At 33.6% G+C, this 23,356-nt stretch overlaps 1 protein-coding gene across 7 annotated transcripts in view; it reads right to left on the minus strand.

Moving 5' to 3' along the window:
* AKT3 (AKT serine/threonine kinase 3) overlaps positions 1–23,356 on the minus strand; it is a 276,038-nt gene that overhangs the window by 181,127 nt on the left and 71,555 nt on the right. For 2 of the 7 annotated variants that reach the window (XM_081300517.1, XM_081300519.1), the window contains one exon: positions 5,446–5,586. The exons of 4 other annotated variants lie outside the window; for them this stretch is intronic. The gene's annotated coding sequence lies outside the window, so the exon portion shown is untranslated. Of the gene's footprint in view, positions 1–5,445; positions 5,587–6,473; positions 6,681–23,356 lie in introns of those variants that run through there. One more of the 7 variants, XM_081300520.1, reaches the window with a different exon arrangement.

Genomic DNA, 23,356 nt, shown 5'->3' on the forward strand with positions numbered 1-23,356 from the left:
TAAAACCCAGTGATACTAGGTGTGGTAAACATTCTCTTTGATTTTCCTATAATGTATCTTTTAAGAGCTCATATATGTCACAAAGTAACGAGTTGATGATTTCTTGTTAAATATCAGTAACTGAAGACCTCAAAAGAAATTTAAGGAGTACCAAACACAATCTTCAAAGATTGTAACATACCATCAAGAAAATAATGTGGTAGTCTACTGACATACTAACAATGATGGCAAACCCTGATCCAGAAATGAGATGCAAAAAAAACTAGCGTATTCATATGGGATTACTCAGTGAAATTCAAATAATATCAGTGTATAACAAACTTTCCATTTCTATAATAAAAGCAAATCAAGCAGTAAGAATACCTGTTACAGAATTTCAAATTGAGAGGATTAAGAATTTAGAAAAGGAATGACTACTTAATATAAGAATGACTGTATAAACAATGAGGAGAGATCAAATCTAGAATGGTATTCAGATGCAGGACTATCTATGATATAACCCTGAAACCTGTCTTTAACCTTAGTGCTCTATTGGAGTTCTTTCAGTTACGAGAGGGAAAAAATCCATTGAAACTAATAATAATGATGGGTTATAATAAAGTGGGTTACTTATTGTAAGAATACAAACATTTCATCCAAGGAAAGGAGCTGTACAGGTATACCTTGTGCAAGTCAGATCTGGAAAGTGATGGAACCACACTGCTTTGTCTTGCTCAGACATTCTAGGAGGTCTATTGTTTTGCCTCTGTCTTGTCTCTCCCATCTTCACCCCTCTCATCCTAGATTCATCCATCACCCTCAGCCAGTGTGCTGCATTTTCCACACTCATCAGTGCCTCAGGTTACTCAAAGGTGTTGTTCCCTCAGCTTGCCTAGCAATTACTGAAGTTCTACCCCTGACAGTGTTATGGCTTCAATTCATCTCTTAGCTGCTTCTATATTTTTACCTCCCCAATTCCTTCCTAGAGTTCTTGGGTCAAATATACACCAATTGGCTTGACAAGGGGCAGAAATGTCTACTCCAAACAATAGGAGGAGTGGGTAGACTGGCTTCACTTAAAGAGGGAATCACTGGCATCACTAGTATACTCAGTGAGTGGGTGGGGGAGGGCAGGTAGGAAAGAAGAGAGATGTTTAAGTTTCTAGTTTACTGAATTACTCTTAACAGTTGGAAAAATTACTTGAAGATTTTAAAGAATCAATCACTAAATGTGTTAAGAAAATGAAAAACTTACCTAAAACCTGATTTTTTTTTTTTTTTGTTTGTTTGACCACTCAACAAAGACAATAAGGAAACCAGGCAGGAGTCATTTGAGTATGCTGTTTATTTTTAGTACATGTTTTTATACTATTGAATAGTTTTCATATATTCAAGAAATTAACAAATTATGTGGCAAAGGATACAAGTTACCTCCATATAATTTCAATTTGTTTTACAAACCTTTAGTCACTAATTTATACATTTGTCAGAATCCTGTCTAGTTGTTTTGAAATTGTGTGTCAGGTTTTTAATTTTCAAGGACCAGGTAATATTGAAAAACAACAAGTGCTGGCAACTGCATGTGAAAGTTAAGATAGTTAAGGTCCAAATGTTTATTTACTTGGTATACTTTGGTTTACCATTTACTTTGCCAGAGATTGAAAATTTAGCTGACTCCAGAAAAGTATTAATACAAAAGGTAGTTAATTCCTTCATAAGATATTAGTTGTAAAAGCACTACATAATAGGTTAAAATAATGGCTTCTCTTCAGCAGAGAATAAGGAGAAAATGTTTAGCTCAAAAGTTTCAAAGCTAGAAGTATCTGATGAAAGAAGAGAAATAATATTCCTATTATTTATTGAATGCCCATATTTTAAAGATATTGTAAATAAATTTCAGTTTTGGGTGACAGATTGTACAAAATTGCTACTTAGACCACTAAGATTCTAGGCTATTATGGGTGCCACAGTCTGGCTGGTCACAATTCAGGAGCCACTAGTCAAAAGAAACGAACTTTATTTTTAGAACCACACACGCCAAACAAAACAGCTCCTCAGGAAAAACCTTCAGAACCCAACTGCCACCACCGGCTTCCCACAAGCCTCTCAACCTCCCCCACTCCTCCTGCTCTTGAGGCCGATTGGCTGGGTCTTGTGGGCGGAGCCAAAAATGTCCTCCAATGAGAAGCTCTGTGGTCTGAAAGGGCAGAGAAACAGCCCAATGAGCATCACCGTAGAGGAGCCAATCAGTTGGCAGCTAGAAGTTGCTGGGGCTGCTGTGAGCCAATTATCAGCTGGCAGCTGGAAGTTTGCTGGCAGCTGGAAGTTTGCTGGCAGCTGGAAGTTTGCTGGGGCCCCTTCGGCTGTGGCTCTCAACATATGGGTTTACAATATTTTTAGGAAACATTTAGATTTAGAGCTAAATTTAGAGCTGTCAAGAGACATACCACCTATGAACCAGTTCCTTTTACTTGAAGTCCAGTGCTGCTCCAACTAATTTATATAATAAAGCATGCACTCTCAAATTTGGAATCTGAAATCTTTAGTAGTATTTCTATTTTTTAAAAAATTATAAATTGGAATTCATTTGTTCTGAACATACAATAGATATGTGAGCCTCTATACTATTCAAACTTGAGTCAACATAGAATAAAGCTCCAGTATCATTTTTTACACTGGGATTCCATGTACAAGAAGAAAGAGGAACTTTCCCCTTCAATTACAGGTTGCATTTTCATCACTAATGATACCCCAGGCTCAACTGAGATGATCTCTTACTACTTGGTTTTAAGAGAATTTCATCGGTAGCTAAAGCAGCTATGAACAATAGATACAAAAATCCACGTGTCTCTTAGTCACTGCCACAGTGCATACAACTTGGGATGCCAGTACTACTAAGTCAATGAATGCACATATTCCTTTTGATCATTTACATGGAAAATGAAAATTTAAAACATTATATCAAATAATATACTTTAAATTTCTAGCTAATATTCTTCATTTTAAAGCTTTTTTTAAAAAAACTGTTTAACCACATTTTACTTATGTATTACATCCAATTTGAGACTCAAAAAGTTAAATTTTATCTAATACAAATATAAAAAGTGTTAGTAATGTTAATTGATAAGGTTTTCCTTTTTAAATATTCTATCCAATATTTCTTCTTTAAATATTTTTAGTTGTAGATGGACACGGATATATTTATTTTATTTATTTGTATGTGGTGCTGAAAATCGAACTCAGTGCTCACACATGCTAGGCAAATGCTCTACCACTGAGCTACAATATCCAATATTTCATATATCCAAAACAAGGCAATTTTCACCTATATTTAGGTATTGTAAAAATACTACACACTAAATTTTTATATACATAAACAGTAATAATACAGCTATTTTCATGTACATGAGAGAATGACTCAACCAGGCATGGTGTCACATTTCTATAATCCCAGCAGTTTAGGAGGCTGAGGCAGGAGGATCAAAAGTTCAAAGCCAGCCTCAGCAACTTAGTGACCCTAAGCAACTCAGTGAGACCCTATCTCTAAATAAAATATAAAAAGGGGGCTGGGGATGTGATTCAGTGATTAGGCACCCCTGAGTTCAATCCCCAGTACCAAAAAATGAAAGAGACAGAGAGAGAGAGAGATAATGGCTCATTAGAGAAATTTTTCAAGTAAGAAATCTAAATTCCAGCACATGGGATATATAGGTTTGCAACATTGTTCATTCAAATACTATTACCTTTCTCTGAATACCATGTATGTCAAGATAATCACTGCAATAAACAAAAAATACACTAGCAAAATGATAAGGAATGTGGCAAAATTCCTTCTTAAAAAGATTAATAGTGTTTGCAGGGTGCAGTGGCACACACCTGTAATCCCAGTGGCTAGGGAAGCTGGCACAGAAAGATCACAAGTTTAAGGCAAGCCTCAGCAATTTAGCGAGACCCCAAAATAAAAAGGGCTGGGGATGTGGTTCAATGGTAAGTGCCCCTGGGTTCAATCCCTTGTATCAAAAAAATAAAAAGCCAAAAACAGAAAAACAAACAAAAACAAATAGCGTTTAAAATCCTATTCAATTCCCAGAGACTGGATTTTCTAACTCTATAATGTCCCCTAACTCCTCCAACTCCAAAGGATTGCTCTCATTTGTTAACACTGTAACTATCCAATATCTCTAAGGGCTTTTGTATCATTTCCCTACCACAATATTTCGAGTTATTTTCATTATCCTTTATTCATCTTTCATTGAATTCAACATGGACTCCTCCTCCAAATGGAGTCACACCCAATTTCTTATTCCCCAGATAACTGTTTTCCTGACTCCCAATTTCTAAAAAATGAGAATAAATTTTGAATGAATTATACACTCTAACCAACACTGAATTTGATGAAGGTAATGTTGACCATTGAAAGAGATAAATCATGAGATTTTAATGGATTAACCCATAGTTCATGTAAATGTTCCATTTCAGTGGGTGTTTCTCCTCCAGGTAGTGATTCGGGGACCCAAATTTTGTCCTTCTAGAGGCTCTACCATCTTCTTGGTTTCATGATTGCCATCAGAAGACAAAAGACTAACAGGATTGAACATAGGAGATGTTTATAAGTCAAGCCTGTAAGTGTCATTTATGGAGAGGCACATAAGTTAAAAAAAAAAAAAAAGAAAGAAAGAAAGAAAGAAAGAAAGAAAGAAAGAAACCATACATCTAAAAGTGTTTAAAATGGTAAATTTAATATGTATATTTAGCAAAACAGGAAGGAAGGGAAAGGGAGGGAAGAAAAGCAATCACTGCTTCTCAATTTTTTAGTAAAACTACATATAATCGTAAAAAGCATTTCACTATATAAAGTACTAAACCAAAGATAAGCTAGTGCCAAAATACACAAAAGACAAGTATAATCTTCATATGCTTTTCCATATATGTGATTTTTATCCTAAATAGGGTCTCGATCTGACTTGGCCTGGTCTAAAGATGTAAAGAAAAAAAAAAGACTTGATAATATCACAAAATTGCCTTATTTAAGAGTGAAACTAATTAAAGAGTTATTCTCAAATGAATATCTTTTAAAATTATAAAGTAGAACATTTTAAATAACTAAGGCTTAGTACAATCTGGAGCCAATCAAAATGTTAAGCATCCTTCTTTTACTTTTTAATATCTTCCTAATTATTCCAACAATTTCCAAAGGTTCACAGTATATCTCTCACAAAATAAACATACAACAACCATTCTTTTTAAAGTATATGATACAATACATTCCACTGGTAAATAATGCTTCCAAATATTATAAATAATAGTGCTCTTACAATTCTTAAATTTTTACCTCATGTGGAGAGAAGAAAATTAATAACCCTGGGAAATGTATTATACCATAGTACTAGAAGAAACAGATATTAATATAGCATTAGATAACCATTTTTGTTGCACCTAGACCAGGTAAATTGGAGGTAAGATTACCCTTCAGATAAATTTTTATAAAAGTAAAGTACGCGGGGCTGGGGATGTGGCTCAAGCGGTAGCGCGCTCGCCTGGCATGCGTGTGGCCCGGGTTCAATCCTCAGCACCACATACAAACAAAGATGTTGTGCCCGCCGAAAACTAAAAAATAAATATAAAAAAAAAGTAAAGTACGCATTATAATTTTTAATTTTATATCAGACTTAAATGTCTATATATTGTATAATAAAAATCCCTAAAAGAGCTAAGCTTAAAATATTCCAAATAATTTGTAAACATATTTTGTATGTGAATACATTTTAATTATATAGTCGCTAAAATTTACATAGCATAAAAGGTCGTGGCAGGTGTTATGTTACTTTCATGAACCAAATATTTAAAATTAAGAACAATTTATATATTTTGACACATCTTCTATATTAATGTTGCAAGATTAGACAGCAGGCTTAAACTTTTATATTATGCTTATATTTAAACTGGTTACTATTAAGAAAAAAATTCAGAGAAAAAATTAAACACATTACAATAGCAACAACTTAAATTTTGTTTGTAATATACAATCAAATTCCATTAAAGCAGATCATTCTAAATTTTATATCCAAAATATACTCTATACATGTTTGTGAGTAAAAACATACAAATAAGATACTAAGGAGAAAACAATTACCCAAATTTGCTTTACAAAAGGTAGTCTCTCTCATCACATAATTTCACCATTTTCAGTGACCACCACACCTGCAGAACAAAGCCCAAATAAAGAAGGCCCTGACACTAAGCATAGGAAATCAAGAAATTCTTTCAAACCAACAAGAATAAATTTGAAGCAGAACTACCCTGGATATTCCAATGACCTGACCAACTCCCACTAGAAAAGATGGGAATTTTCTTTCTAAGAGGCAAAGAAATAATGTAAAGACTCAGGTTTTCAATAAAATATCAACTCAGAAAAAGAAATGTGAAAAATTATATCTCAAATACTGTATTTTATTATAAATGAGCAATATTAAAACAAATACCATGATAGATACCTTGTCTAGGAAGTAGTAATCTTTCTCAAGTAATGGAAGAAATAAGTCTGGGCACCCACTTCCAAGATTATCAAATTCACTTTTCATTCAGTGTTTGTTATTTTCAGTTAAAATGTTCATGGTGAAACTGTTGATATATATGTGTTCTCTCCTTTTTAAACACATCAGTTTACAAGTTAAAAAAAATCTGAAAAAAATTTATAAAAATGACTACATGTTATTATGCTCAAAATAAAACATAAATATTTGCCCAGTACTTACTAGTTCCTTTATCAAGAAGTATTATTAAAAGAAGCTAAAAATTCAATTCCAATATAATGAAAATAATGTTGGCTGGCAGTGGAGAGTGTTTTGAAGTGCTTTCTGAATACCTCAGTCTCACACTCAAATCAGGAGCATCTGTCCACCAACTGTCAAGATAATGTCTAGCCTAGGAGTTTTCCTGAATTCATCACTATTCATAGATGCCTGTCACTACTTAAAAAAAAAAGAAAGAAAGATAGATAGAAAAAGAAAAGAAAACCATACTTTCAAAGCTATTTTCTTTTTTTGTATGTCCTAAAGATATGAATACAGAATTTACTACTGACAGCAGTCTGCTCCAAATCAACTGCCCCTCCACCTCCATACCAGAAAATGTCAATTTTTTTTCTAGAAATTACATAGATCATTAACTAGCTGTAATACTTTTTACCTTATATAAGTACTGATTCAACAATGAGATCCCTATACTCAAAAGTACTATCCAGCCATCAACCTCTATGGAAAATGGCACAAAAAAGAGTGAAATTATTTTCACTAGCTGCTTTTTATGAAACATTACAAAATTCATGTAAAGTAGTGTCTCTTGAGAAACTTCATTTAAAATTGAATCCTACAAAATGTAGTATTTTTTTTTACCTTATTTTCCAAGTCAAATATAACAATTCCATTTTATAACATAAAAATAATATCAAATTACTATACTTAGAAATCCTCTTCTGAGCCAATGTAACAATGCTGTGCAAGATAGGAACAGAAATTAGGGCCCTAGTTTCTGAAGTCCTCAAAGGCAAGTAAAGAAGTGAGAAAGCTGAGGATGTAGTTCAGTGGTAAAGTTCTTGCCTAGCATGCACAAGGCCCTGGGTTTGTACTGAAGAAAAGGAAAGAGCAGAGCTAAAACAGTATTAGGAAAAACAAAAATTAAAAAAAAAAAATTAAGGTGAGGTTTCAGGAACAATTAAGACAATAGTAAGACTACCACTTTACTAAATGTGCAAATGTACTATTTTCTGCTTTACAAAGTAACAAATTCAGTTGGTTGGATCTTTCTTTTTAGTTTTTATAAACCTACATAAAGTAGAGAACTATTATGTAAGCAAATCAGTAATCAAGATAAAGAAAATCAGTAAGTTAGTTTCCAAAGATTTTTTTTTCCAATACAAGAGGGATATTTTTCTTTTTTCTTTTTTTCTTTTTTCTTTTTTTTTTTAAAGAGAGAGTGAGAGAGGGGAGAGAGAGAGAGAGAGGGAGAGAGAGAATTTTTAATATTTATTTTTTAGTTTTCGGCGGACACAACATCTTTGTTGGTATGTGGTGCTGAGGATCGAACCCGGGCCGCACGCATGCCAGGCGAGCGCGCTACCGCTTGAGCCACATCCCCAGCCCAATATTTTTCTATACTGTAAAAATTATGGTACCTTAGTACTAATTACATTTTTGACAAAATTATATGTAACACCCTAAGAAACACATTAATTTCAAACACAAGAGAACAGGTCTTAAATTTTAGTGAAAATATGACTTTACTAAAAGTACTTAATGCAAATGTACCCATCTTCCAGATGCCAACTCTAAACATTCTAATTGCACTTTCAACAAGCATTCCAGAGCATTCAAGTTAGATGGATTATAGTCTATACTTACTTAGGAACTGAATTTCCCCTGTGAGAAGAAACTGGAATTTTAAATTAAAATACATATTTTAAATTCCACAAAGATATGGTCAATAAACACTTAAGAGGTGCCAGAAGCAGGTGAATAAAAGTCAACTAATTGGCAAGGATGTGGGAAAAGGTGTACACTCATATAGTGCTGGTAGGACTGCAAATTGGTACAACCAATTTGGAAAGCAGTATGAAAATTGCTCAAGAAATGAGGAATGGAACCACCATTTGACCCAGTTATACCACTCCTAAGTATACATCCAAAGGAGTTAAAAATCAGCATACTATAGTGCTGTAGCTACATCAAGGTTTATAGCAGCTCAATTCACAATCATTAAGCTATGGAACCAGCCTAGATGCCCTTCAAAAGATCAATGAATACAGAAAATGTGATATGTGTGTGTTTATATATATATTTATATTTATCAATATATATATTTATCAATATATTACATATTACTATAATATATAAATATACATATATATTATATATTTTAATACATTATATATTAATATATAATATATATTTATAGTATGTTATAAATAAATATATAAATAAATATATATTTATTCACACACAAACAATGGACTATTACTAAGCCATAAAAAAGAATGACTTTATGACTCTCGCCAGTAAATGAATGGATCTGGAGACTATGATGCTAAATGAAATAATCTAATCCCCCAAAACCAAAGGTCAAATGTTTTCTGACATGTGGATGCTAACACACAAGAAGTGGCAGGGAGGTAGTGGATAGAAGTTCAGTGGATTAGACAAAGGGGTATGAAGGGAAGGTGGGGGATAGGAACAGGAAAGACAGTAGAATGAATCTGACATAACTTTCCTATATATACATATATGAATATATCATATAACTGTGTCATATAATTCATATCTCAACACTATACATCTAGAAGATGGGATCCTAATTAGAATAAGATATGCTCCATGTTTGTATAAATATGTCAATATGCAGTGTACTGTCATATATAACTAAAAAGAACAAAAAAGTCAACTAGTATCCTAAGATATTTTAAAATAGAGAAGAAATCATGTACGTAAGTAACAAAGCTAGCATAAGTACAATAACAAAAGTTCTGACAAGGTGATAGCAAAATTCCAGAAGAAGAGTTCAGAGACAACACTAATAAACTCCAGCAGAAATGTGGCTTATTGCACATCGAGATTTGTAAGAGTTCAGGGTGGAGACTTGACAATGGATATCAGCTCTTCAATGGCAACTAAAGAAATTAAACGACCAGCCTGTAATCCCAGCAGCTCAGGAGGCTGAGGCAAGAGGATCACCAGTTCAAAGCCAGCCTCAGCAATGGCGAGGTGCTATGCTACTCAGTGAGACACTGTTTCTAAATTAAATACAAAATAATTGGGGATGTGGCTCAGTGGTCAAGTGCCCCCAGTTCAATCCTTGCTACCTCCCCCACAAAAAAAGAAAGAAATTAAATGTTTAAGAGATCAGATATCTTTACCTTTCTTTTGAAATATACTATTTAAATATATTTAATGCTTCCAAAACACTATGCCATAAAAAATAAGTAAAAGTGGTAACTGGCATATATGATTTAGTTACATTAATGAAAAAGATATATGCCACATATATGTGGCTAAAATCACAATTGATTTAAAGAAAATAATCAATACATACATGTGTGTGTATAAAAGAATCAATATTACAGTTTTCAAATAGTTAAAATACACACAGAAAGATGGTTATAAGTATTCATTCATCAGACACTTAGTGGAAGATCTGAAAAGCTACTGTCCCTTTTAAAAACCTTACTGCTCCTCAAGACCAACCAGTATAGGGCAGGTTTGGTGTAGGACACATCCAACATTAATGTGTCTATTATGATGTAGGTACTAATGGTCTTTTCAAGTCTATTTTGATTGTTCTGTTGCTTGGACTCTATAACAGATCTTCAGTTTGATGAATCTGGAGTTCCAATGTGAGGCTAATCCACTCTCCAATATAAAAGCCAAATGCATTTCAATTCTTTACAAAAGGTAAATAATAACAGATCAGGACTGATTATATATGTGTTAAAGGATACTCAAGTAAATTTAAGTGGCAGAAAATCTTCAGTCTGAAAAGTAAAGTGAGGTTAGTATCATTTGATCTACCTACTAAAAGTTAAATGATAAAATGAACTCAGCTTATTACATAGGTAAAAACCTAAAAATATAGCAAATATGATCTTTAGTAAATATCTAACTTCAGTTTCCATATAATAAAAACTTACAATAGTAATTTCTTAAAATAGCAGACATCAATTTTCCTGAAAAACTAGATTGTGGTTGCTCACTTTATTAATAAACATTCTCATTCTCAAGAGAAAGTTCTTAGCCAGGCATAGTGGCACACACCTAATCCCAGCAATTTGGGAGGCTGAAGCTTGAGGATTGCAAGTTCAAAGCTAGCCTCAGCAACTGAGCAAGGCCCTAAACAACTTAGTGAGATCCTGTCTCAAAATAAAAAATAAAATGAAAGGGCTTGAATGTGGTCCAGTGGTTGAGTGCCACTGGGATTTAATCCCTGGTACAAAAAAAAAGAAAGAAAGAAGGTAAGTAAGTTATTTCTCTATGAATAAGCATTCAGTCCCATCGTCACAAAAATGTTGTCAAAATAATATAGAAAGGAATATGAACCAAGAGTATGGGATCGAAAATGGGCCAGAATGCCCAAATTAAGATTCAAATTTGTCTTCTTTTTTTTTCCTCAGAGCTCTTGAGAGGCAGGGACATTCTCATAGAAAGCCAGGTAAGGACTTGGTAGAGACCAGGACAAAAAACAAAAAAGAACTCAGACGCATGTCATCCTTCAACAATATCTAACAATATAAAGTCAAAGGAAAGCAGACGTGATTCTATCAATCATGTCTGTTTAAGCAGCTGCATAAGTGGCCTAGTCAAGGCTCTCTTTCTGAGCAGAGCATAGAGATGTCAGCATGGTGATAAAACATGCCTCCTCAATTTTCAACAGATTCCTTCCACATCCCGAGGTTATCACAGAAAATGATCAATTCACAGCAATATAAATTTGAACATATTAACATTTAAAAGGAGCCCAAATCTACAGAATACTGAAGTCAAAGTCAAGACAAGGCAGCTAAACCTAACATCTGTTAAGGGAGGAAATACAAAGGGCAGATAAAGAACATTTAACCCTAGGTCGGACAGCATAAATCAGCCTACAATACCAAAAGTTTATTAGAATAAGGATAAGGATTCTTAATTGAAGCTTATAAGCTGAAATGTGCAAACTTGGAAGACCTATTTTTTGAAACAACAGTTTATGGGTACTTGGAACTCATACAAACAAATTTCATGTCCTCTGAGCCTACAAACAAAAAGAACATCCACCTTTACAATTCAGAGTATTTCTATAAAACAATCAAAAAGAGAACCAAGATAATGAAACATAACTATTTTATAAGCATCAAACTCAAAAAATTAATGGATTTGAGCTGATCTGAGTAAATAAGAAAGATAAGAAAGTTACATTACTGATTTGATGGTAAGCCACAGGGGAATATTGACATTTTATAAAGACTGGAAACTCAGCTATGTCTCTAAAATAAGTGGAAAACTGCCATTCCAACAGCTTGAAATAAAATGTTGTAATGCTGTGACATTAATAGCTTAAAAGAAACCACACACAACTTGAACACTGAATAATGATAATAAAATAACTTACTGTCTACATTAACATGACTTTTACTATTTCAGGAGATCCTGCCTTGGCAAATGGTTTGATTGTTCATTAGGGCAACTTCTGGAAATATCCATCAATCTTCAATGGTTTAAAATTCTCTGAATCTCTTACTCCCTAAGGAACTTGTATTGTGATCCTTACGCACGCACACACAAACACATACATACACACACACTCCTATGTTGATCTACCTTAAACCAAACTTGAGTTCTCAGTATATACTGTTGGATTTCAAACATATAAAAATATATGCATACACAAATTATGAAGGAAATATCACATTAATAACTTTTCTTAATTACTCCAGTGAAAATCATCATTTTTAATACCAGAATAACAATTTACTTTCATCTACTGACCTCTTCCTAAGAGCATTAAATATTTATGTTTCAAAAATACCTTTGGACTATTTCTTTTTATAAACATATAAATTTATATGTAAGTATCTTAACATTAAAGGCTATCCACCACAAAACGAAAGCAAAAGAATGGAATGCTCCGCTGTAGCTTAATATTGTGATATCTACCACCCATGACAATATCAGTCATAACAAGGCAACAGAAAATAGTCTGTAAGAATTTAGAGAACACTTACTTTCATATAACAACAAGAAAAACTGAGGGCTTAAAAAGAGATACTGGGAAAGACTCCAGTCACTGCTTTTGGAAGATCTCAAAAGAGCAATAATAACAAGGGTGAGGTAATGTTTCCTCTGCAGATAGTAAGGCCAACTTCAAACAAGGAAGTACATAGCCACAGACTTGCAATTATCAGCCACAGATATGTAAAGGTCAATGAAGAGATAGTGAGCCCTTTTTATTCAAAAACAGACAAGAAAAAGAAAAAAAGAAGGCACCAGTAATGGAACACTGAAAAATAATTTTTACAGAGCCAAATATCTCAGTTGTGGAATTATCACATTTTTTAACAAAGAGTTCTTTCCTCTTAATAGAGGACCATCTTTTTGTCAGACAGTGCAGGGTTAGAATTCAAGTACCGTAGTTTACTAAACTATACGAGCATGAACCAATTACTTTCCTATTCCTCAGGATCTTCATTTTTAATTTTAGGATTATAATAGCCTTCTTGTAGAGCTGTTAAGAGGATAAAATAAAATTGGAAGACAATAAAATGTCTGATAAGCAATTATAACTTAATAATTTTTAGTTTCGTGCCCTAAACTTCATTCACCTATCACCTTCACATGTTTGTTATATCTATATGTCACCTTTATTATTTATTTACTATTCTTCTTTTATTTAGATATACAAAATTTTCCTGAATAAATTCAGCTTCATCTTAACAATTTCTCAATGATAGGCTGAAAATAAAAACAGAACTCTGATCCACAACTAGGCCAGAACCAGTCTAAGAAGTGAAACCATTAACTCTATAGCAAAATCCCAGAAGAGTTTGGTCTGAGGCAGTGACTACCAGTTTTCCTAATTTTTGCTCCAGCTTCTATCTCAGGACCAACCAGAGACAAAGATGATGCTCCCTAAACTAATCACATAAAATGCCAAACTCCAGCTTCACCATGACAAAAGCCAGAACATACCTGAAACCTTCTCTTTTTCATTCCTCCACCTGCCTTTTGAGTCTAAAAAAGAAGTGATGGTGGCTAACTCCCTTGCTATGTAAGCTCTGAAAAAACTTTAGTCTTTGTTCTCATGTGAGTGGTCTGTGTTGATTTCCACACCAGAAGAGGACAGATCTGACAGGCTAGTCATATTCTTCCAATATATAAAAATAAATATCTGATAAAAATTTTAAGATGTCCCCTTCCATGTGCCATCTAAAATAATCCCAAATGTCACACTTTGGGAAATGCTGCATTTCACCTGGGTTATACACAGAGTGTTGGCTAGTCACTTGTAAGATTCTCAATTAAATCAGTCAACAAAACAACCTCCTGGGGAGATAAAGGTCTTCTCTATTAATACTTCCAAATCAGAATTTCTGAGGTCAGGCAGTGCTATCAGATTTTTTTTAAGAGGGAAGAAAACCACATATAGACCTCAGAATGCAATGTTAGTGAGTGACTGTCTGTCCACAAATTTATTAGGATCACATGGAAGCATGAATGATTTGAGAGTTGTGGGAGTGGGAAAGGAAAACAACTATCATAGCCTAATACCTTTTTTGGAAGGCCTATGACCCTTGTTTGCACCCATATTTCAAAACACAAAGTTTAAAGGTCCAAGTTTATTCCTAGAAAGGGGCCATTTAGCAACCTGATAAAGCTAGAACATTAGGAAATAAAGATAATACATTTCATCTCTCTCCTTACAAAATAGGTCCATGTCTTAAACCTACAGGTTTTTGTTATTGTTGCTATTGTTTTTAATTAGTCGAAAATCCTCCAGTGTGGATTGAGTTGAAGTCGAAAATCCTCCAGTGTGGATTGAGATGAGCTATCCAACACGCTTCAATGTTTCTCAATCTTTGCAATTGCTAAATATGTCAACTGTGTTTTAAAATAATAACCTCAGACCCTAGTCTACAAATTTGAGAGATTACTTGTTAGTGGTAACTTTAAAGAGTTGCTAGATGACTGACACTGGTTCACTAAAAAGAGTAAGAATAGAGTTTGTATACTGATAATAAAAACAAGTTCAGAAAATTAAAGAATAAATACCAATGAAAAAATAAGAAGCACTAACAACTATATGGTGACACATATATTGTTATGTGCATTTGCCAATCAGTATTGTTATGGTTCTACAAAGACTCCAGTGCACCAGACTGTAGCTAATTATGTATATTCAAGTGATTAGCAAGCACTTGTTGCCTCTTTCACACCACCCTCCAAACAGCAGCCTTTGAGAGGAGAATAGACTGCAAATTTATTGAGAGAACACTGTTAATCCTTTGGGGAGAATGTAAATGTAAACAGGACTACTCTACATCAAGGTGCTTTGACAACAACAATCATCTGCATAAACACATGCTCAACAACAAACAGGTGTTCTATTTCACAACTAGCACCCATTTGATGCTTTCAAGTAAGCATTATGCACAAACTGTTAGAACTACTTTGAAACCAGCTGTAATTACTATAATTAGCTGCTTTCCTACTTTGTTTCCTTTTACCTGTTCAGTACTATGCTATTCCAATTCATACACTCCAAGTAAAATGACCAGTTCAGGACTTTTCCTTTCAAGCTATGGGAAGAGGACAAACTAGATTCAATTTAAAGTACTTCAACCAGAACCTTTTGCAAAACAGCCTATCCAATAATGCTAAAATCAAATCTTGTGACTTCTGTTTTAAATCATACATCAACAAAACAAAAGTTATTTTTCAAAAGATGTTTAAAGTTCTGACTGAGAAGAAGCTCAAATAATTTTAAGAATAAGTAAAATGAAATGTTATTTAAATGGAATACTATACAGCAGTTAAAAGGCATGGCCTATTAATAATTATAGCTGTTACTAAAATGCATGAACAGAGCACAGAAACATAATGCTGAGTGAAATAAATTTCAGGATGTCCAGATATAAAAGCTAACCATCACAGAAAATATGTAATAGCATAATCACAAAAATAAATTCTAAAGTCAGGATTTTCAAATCCATTAATACAAAGCTCAGAAGATACGAAAGACAAATATGGCAGGACCTCTCAACATGAAAAATATGGCAGGGTTGATCCTCTAAATCCAATCCAGTGATACATACATGTCAAATCCATGAGGTTCAAGAATGTGTCAGCCCTGTGTGCCACTGTATCTCCCGAACCTATCAGCACCTGCAGTAAATAGTGTATCTGATCAATAAAAGGAATTCATGAATGAGTGAATGGGTCCACAAATGAAAAGCTTACAAATGAACTAAAACTCTAGAATATTAACTTATAAAAACAGTGTGAACTATGAAAAGGAAAAAAATTCCAGGCTTCTGTTATTGAATATATATATAAAGCAATTAGCATAGTATCTAACACTTACTGTAATGGGCATTCATTACACTTGAAAATAAGAATTACCCATCATTATTGGCTTATTTAATAATCAGTCTTCGGATTCCAAAAAACTCAGGTCAAAGGAAAAACAAGAGGCATCAATTGGCTATACTTGATGCCCATTGTTAATGGAACTTAGTAGGAAAAAAAAAGTAATAAAAAAAGTTAAAGCAAGTCATCCTGGAAAAAACATGAAAAGCAAGAATTAGGAAGAAAATGACACTATAAAGATTGAAGTCAAGAAAACAACAGCTATAGAGCTATTTTGGGGTTACATATATTTCAAAGGAAAAACAAAATAAGAATGGGGAATACAGTATTATAAGACAAACTCCTTTTTATTTGGTACCAGGCACTGAACCCAGGGTGTTTAACCACTGAGTCACATCCTTCTCTATCCCTTTTAGTTTTCTATTTTGAGACAGGGTCTTGCCACTCTAAGTTGCTGAGACTGGCCTTGAACTTGGGATCCGTCTGTCTCAGCCTTCCAAGCTGCTAGGATTACTGGTGTGTGACACCATGCCTGGCTTTAGGACAATCTTAAATAATTCAGGAACTTTGGAAAGCACTAAGTGCTAAGATAAAGAAATGGCAAACTAATTGCAAAAAGACAGTGTGTATGTCAATTTAAAACAAACAAACAAAAACAAGACAGGTACCAAGACCACTCAAAATACATCTTTAAAATTTTTTTCAGATAACAGTCCATCTAATTCCATCCTGATGGATGCCACCCACATTTTGCTATTTCTTCCCATCTTTTAAACATATAACAATCATGTAACTGGCACTTCATAGACACAAGTATTTGCCAAATAAATGAACTATGAGACACTTAAATAGTACATGTAAAATATTATCTAGGTATGATTATTTTCATGAGATCATTTCTTTCCTGTCCCTTCCTTACACACTACTTCCAACCTTACAAATCTACTTTCATTTCCACTAAGATTTGTGATTTCTTCCTGTCGCATTTTTGTTGGTTCCTCATCCCATAACCTGCTTCTGTTCACACTGTACTACTCTGCTTCAGGTCTCAGTTTAAACTTCACAAGCTCTTCAAAGCCTCCTTTGGCTCATATCATATACAAAATGTGCGAGCTTGGAGAAGTCACTTCATTTTTCTTTGCCTTAGTAAACCAATGTGCAAAATGGGAATATTTTTTATACCTCATAATGTTGTAGTGAGAATTAAATGAGAGAATGTAGCACCTTCAGGTTTGTGTCACAAAAGATTACCTACTCAACAAACCACAGACATTATTGCTATTTCCTGACCCCTAAGTCCAGACTAAGAAGCATTCCTTTTGCTACTACTATTTTTATGTTTTTCCTTTCCATACCATAGCATGTACCCACCAAGTGTAGACTCCATTGTATTTTGCTAAGGAAGATTAAAAAAAAAAAAGTAGAAACTAAGAAGTAAAAAAGCAAAATTGGATATTCAAGATAGGGACAAAGAGGGAAAAAGAGAAAAATGGGTAAATTTCCTTGATGTTAGTACCATAAAATTTAGCTCGCCATAAAGATTTTACTAGCTTTCCTCTTGAGCCTATAAAAATTCTTCACTAAATGTAAGACAACTATGAGAGGCCACAGGGAGAACTTATTGGATGGCAGTAATGAAAACAATATTTACTTATGAATCAGATGAAAAAAAAAATCAAGAGCAAAAAAGAATCCCCATCCTAACTTGGGGATAAAAAACACATTAAACTGATCTAGGTTGTAAAGTAGGACACACTGGTAAATTATGAAGATTCCAAAACACTGAACTACTGTAGTATCTTCCCACAAATTAACTGTTCATTTTAAAGTAATGTAAGAGTAGCATTATGATAAGAGATTGAGATAACCTAATATACTCAAATTGCACCAACTACATCTAGCCCATAGAAATTAAACATAAGAAAGCAACAATAAATAGACTCTTCACCAAAAAAGAAATGTTTGTTTTTGCAGGTTAGCTCCACCATTTTTTTCACATTTGCATCCTAATGGTTCTACTTGGTCTCCCTATTATGCAACAGTTCTTTACAATACAGCCAGCTACCCTGACAACTGGGTTCCTTTGCCAGAGTAGCTTTGTCTAAATCCTAAAGCTGTGCTTGGCTTTGCGCTTAGCCCAGTGGCTGCCTGTGATCTGAATGCCAATGAAGAGTACAGACCCTGTTGTCTAACAAGCCAGAGACTAAAAGGTCTCCTTGGGGTCAACAAACTGTCTCGACTACTTTCATAAGCTTAAGAGACTGGAAAATAAAGCTAGAAATGCATCTTATTTCTTAGGAGGACAAAAGAGGAAAAGTATTAAATGTTTAATAGGCACCTGATACTTCAGAGCTTTAACTTTAAACTAAAGAGGAGTCTAGTAAACTTTCACAGATAAACAAAGTACTTTTTCTTTAAAGAGGAATAAACTTAACAAAACAAATCAATGTAAATAAATTTTGTAGTATCAAATTTGATTAGAGAATTTATATGCTCAAAGGAATATAAACACCTTGGGTCCCACTTACCACTTAGTAGCTAGTTGAAGAAATGAGTAAATAATGACAAATGGTAAACAATTACATTGTAAAATTGGGTGTTTGGCTACTATTGAAGAAATATAAAATTGTAGTATCAATTAGTGAGTTGTTATCTACTAAACAATATTTAAAACACTTTAAAAAAATCCAAGGGTAAAAGCAGAATAACACTGTTAACAACATAATTTTAGTTAAACTGTTAATGAAAAATAACATGCTCCATTTTTGTTTGTTTACTCATATGAATTTGCTATATAGCAATTCTACATTTCCTTATATTTTTGTATTTGGAGGTTCTCTTAAGAGAGAGAGAGAGAGAGAGAAGGAGAGAGAATTTTAATATTTATTTTTTAGTTTTCAGCGGACACAACATCTTTGTTTGTATGTGGTGCTGAGGATCGAACCTGTGCCGCACACATGCTAGGCGAGCACACTACTGCTTAAGCCACATCCCCAGCCTGGAGGTTCTCTTTTTCTTTTAACTAATTCTCCATCTCTTATTTGATCAAATGCCGAAACCTGTATGTTTTATCTTCTAGGTGGCTATCAAATTTATCCACTTTACCCTGCTGCCACCACCTAGCTCAGATCATATTGATCTTCTTACCTCAGTTCTTGGCTGAGACTCCTAACTGATTTCTGACCAGAGTAGTTCACAAATACAGAATGAGACATTCGGGTGTAATTAGTCAATGCTTAAAACAGTAAAAAGAATCAGTTAAATTAAATTTCACCATATATACAAAATATAATCATTTCAACACGTAATCAATAGAAAAATTTTACACATTTTGCTGTTTTTTCTTACAAAGAATTCAGTGTGCATTTTATATGAACAATTCAGATCAAAATTACCAACAGCTTAACTGAAATGTAGTCCTACCAAAATAATACACATAAATAATTTTAGAATGTAACAATCATTCTTCAGTCATACTAGAGGTATATGTGGCTTATGGCTATCTTTTCAGACAATCAGCTCTAGATCTTCAATATTTGTGTCTTCTAACTCAAACTGAACATACTCAAAAATGCAAGTCACTGACATCATCTTAAGGCTTAAAAGTCCTTCCACCACTTCTCAGTAATTTCCTAAAACCCACCTCTTAAAAAGGGTAACAAATCCTAAGACTAGGTTCCTCTTTCTTTTCCAGCCTTATCTAGCTCCACATTCCTTTTTTCATACAATATTTATTCCAGATCCTGAAACATGCTAGGCTATGTTCCCTTTGGACCTTGTAGCATGTGCTGTTAGTTGCATTACAAATCTCTTCTTCCACATCCCTCTCAATATGCCTGCTCCAGCTCATCTATCAGTTTTCAATTTAGGATAGTTTTACCAAAGACATTTCTGCTGTACCACACTAGATCTTTAGGCAGCAGGAACTATGTTATTTTTGCTCATTAGTGTATCTCCTGCTTTTACCAAAGGCTTGGTACTTTGTAGGCACTCAATAAATATGAATCAACCCATAGAGTTAGTCTAAGCTACCTTAAGTGTATTGAAAGCATGTCCCCATGTGTTCACAGGTATCAAGAAGGACCACCTAGGAATTCATTACATGGCTTTACTGTCACTAACCAAAACCACACAGGCCATAAGGGCAACTGCCAAAACTAACACTGAAACACCAAGACTTTCAAAGTTGGAGCATGCAGTATTCCAACTTAATGCTTAATATAATGGTTTCTGTTAATATTCTTGTGAGTCCACTAGAAGGGCAGTTCACCTAAAGATCAGAATAAATTCTAGAGTTAAGGGGCTAGTAAGAAAAGCTTTCTTCTCACTTGTAATACAAAGTTCATTAGTATACTTCCAGGTTTCTTTCTCTGCCTTTAATTCTGCTAAGATGGACTATTTGATCTGATGAATAAATTTTGGGGAAATAAAGAATTCAGATCAGATCCTCTTCTTCCTTTTGAAGCCAGTGGACTACAAAAAAATGCAAATTTGTCTTTGTTGCACTATGCAAGGGATCAGCAAACTACATAGGGCTAGAAGCCTATATTTCTAATAAAGTTATATTGGAACACAGCCAGACCCACTAGTGTATTGTCTATGGCTCTTTTTGCACTAAACTCACAGAAGTGACTAGCTACAATTGTAACAAAAAAACATGTAATCTTCAAAGATATATACTATCTGGCTGGCCCTTTACAGAAAGAGACCCCTGCTCTTTAGCATTACCTTACTAACACAGCCTGAAATGTGTTAGGGAGAGTGCCTAATTCTGCAACTCAATGACACTCAGACCTCTAATTTAACCTTTGTCAACTATACAATAGATCTCCCTACGCTGGTTTAAATTTCCTTGGTGCCTTCAGTTGCCCATGGTCAATAGCAGTCAGACAATATTAAAAGGAAAATTTCTAAAAATACACAATTTAATATAAGTTTTAAAGTTTGCACTATTCTGAGCAGTATGATGAAATCTGGCATCTGCTTCATTCATCCAGGACTTGAATCATCCCTTTGACCAATGTATCCATATTATATACACTATCCACCCACTAGTCAATTAGTAGCCATCTTAATTATCAGGCCTACTGTCATGTTATCACAATGCTTATGTTCAAGTAAACCTTACAAGTAACCTAATGCTATGTCACAATTTCTAGGTCATTTACCTGCTTTCATCTCACCACTGAAACATTATATAATTTCACATCATCACAAAATATTTTCAGAAAGATACCACATTCACATAACTATTAACTATATTGTTAGAATTGTTCCTTTTATTACTAGTTAGTGTTATTAATACCTTATTATGCCTAATTTCTAAATTAGACTAACATAGGTAGGTATGCACAGAAAAAAAGCATAGTGTATATTTAGGGTTAAGGACACTAAGGTTGGTTAAGGTTGGTTTCAGGTATGCTCTGAGGGATCTTGGAACATATCCACCACAAATAAGGGAGTAGCTAATGTAGACACATTTTTACTTTATATTTTATTTTTTAACCTAATATTATACAGAACAAGTAGGAAAGAGAAAGTATTTATACCATATGTTCTTGAAACCCTAAATTCCATCTAAATAACCTTCCAGGCATATTTAAGTTCTAAGGTATAAAATCTGAAGGGAAATGTCTCAATCAAATACTTGTTCAAGCTATGAAGTGCCTGGAGATCAATTTTTTTAAGGAAGTATTAGTCCTTCATCTGAGCAATTTATATCACAAATGCTAATCTGTATGTTCCTTACACTGTCAATAAAGAAAACTAAGAGCATACACTCCAGCCTAGTTCTTCAGAGACTTCTGTGTTTTCATATTAGGTCCTTTGTTTCATGAAAACATGTAACCCTATTTTCTGCAGAAATTTTTTTAGTCTTTGGACATTAGTGATTTGTTTCTTAGAATGCTTCTCTGTCTTTCCATCAAAACACATAAATCAATATTATGCAAAAAGTAGCACTAGGTCACCTATTTTTCAGCAACACTAATAAATTACTTCAAAAATTTATTAATGAGCACTTTTTTATACTAATGTTCTTTAAACTAAGACCTTTTGTACCAGTGAAAATACTATCATATGCTTATAAAAAATTACACAGAAAAATACAAATCTTAATAATAATTACAAGGAAGTTAAACAGAGGAGATCAGGATTTTCCATTAGTAAGTTTATAGAACATTGTCCAACAATGATCCTATACATTTAACTAGGTAAATGAGAGTGTTCCATTTTCATCAGATAGACTGGGGGCTGGGTCAGAACCTAGGGCCTTGCACCTGCCACTGAACTATACCCCCAGCCCTCATTACATACTTTTTATTCATTTAAATTTCTTAACCAATTTGGTACTATTAAGAGCATTTCCTTGTACACATCTCACATTTCCATATTTTATACTGAAGTTGGTTAAGTAATTTAATACAAGAACAGTAGTAGACAGCGATAGAATAGAAGCTACTTCCTACCTAATTACTAATTCAGGTGTATTTCTAGTTTCTGGGAATATTTCCTAGAATAAAACCACATATAAGAAACAAACAAATCAGAACTTTTTAAAAAAGAAAAAAAAACATTACTTTTGTGCAAAGAATTAAAAAGCAAGAAACTTGAAGATGAAAAGGACTCCACTTTGCAAAATATTTTCTATTCCAATTAGACTGTACTTTGTGATCACAGTATTCAAAAAACATTCTTGCAGGACACAACACTTTTTAGTAAGCTTCAGAAGTCCATGTCATATACTGCCCCCTGTGAAACTTTCTAAACTGAAAACAAATTCAATAGTTAGAATCGTTTCTAATGTTTTAAAATCTATGGGATTTCATGTAGATAACAAATATGACTTTGGTAATCATAAATTTTAAACATTTGCTTTTATTATTTCTCCTCATTTGGTAGTACAGCCAACAAACTTCTATCCTTTTTTATTTTCCTATCATAAACCTATTTCTCCTCATAAGTATATTCTCCTAATCTTAGTCTCTAAGGAAACTGCAAGTGCTCTGCTCACAAAAATCAAAGCCACAAAATATTTCAAGGGCTCCAGGGGAACCTCAAAAAAATAAAAAATATATAGACTATTTACTGAAATGAAACTAAGTCATCTAACAATGAATGCTACAACAGACAAATATTAACTAAAATATAAACTCTAGAGCATATACATGTTTGCCACAACAAGAGATGTAGTTTTGAAGGAGCAATGCTCCAAAATATTGTTCAAGAAAATCCAAAACTGTGTTAAAAGGTAAGTTTATAAAAGACTATTA

Source organism: Spermophilus citellus (genome assembly GCF_964194105.1).
Source record: "Spermophilus citellus genome assembly, chromosome: 6".
Lineage (NCBI taxonomy): Eukaryota > Metazoa > Chordata > Mammalia > Rodentia > Sciuridae > Spermophilus > Spermophilus citellus.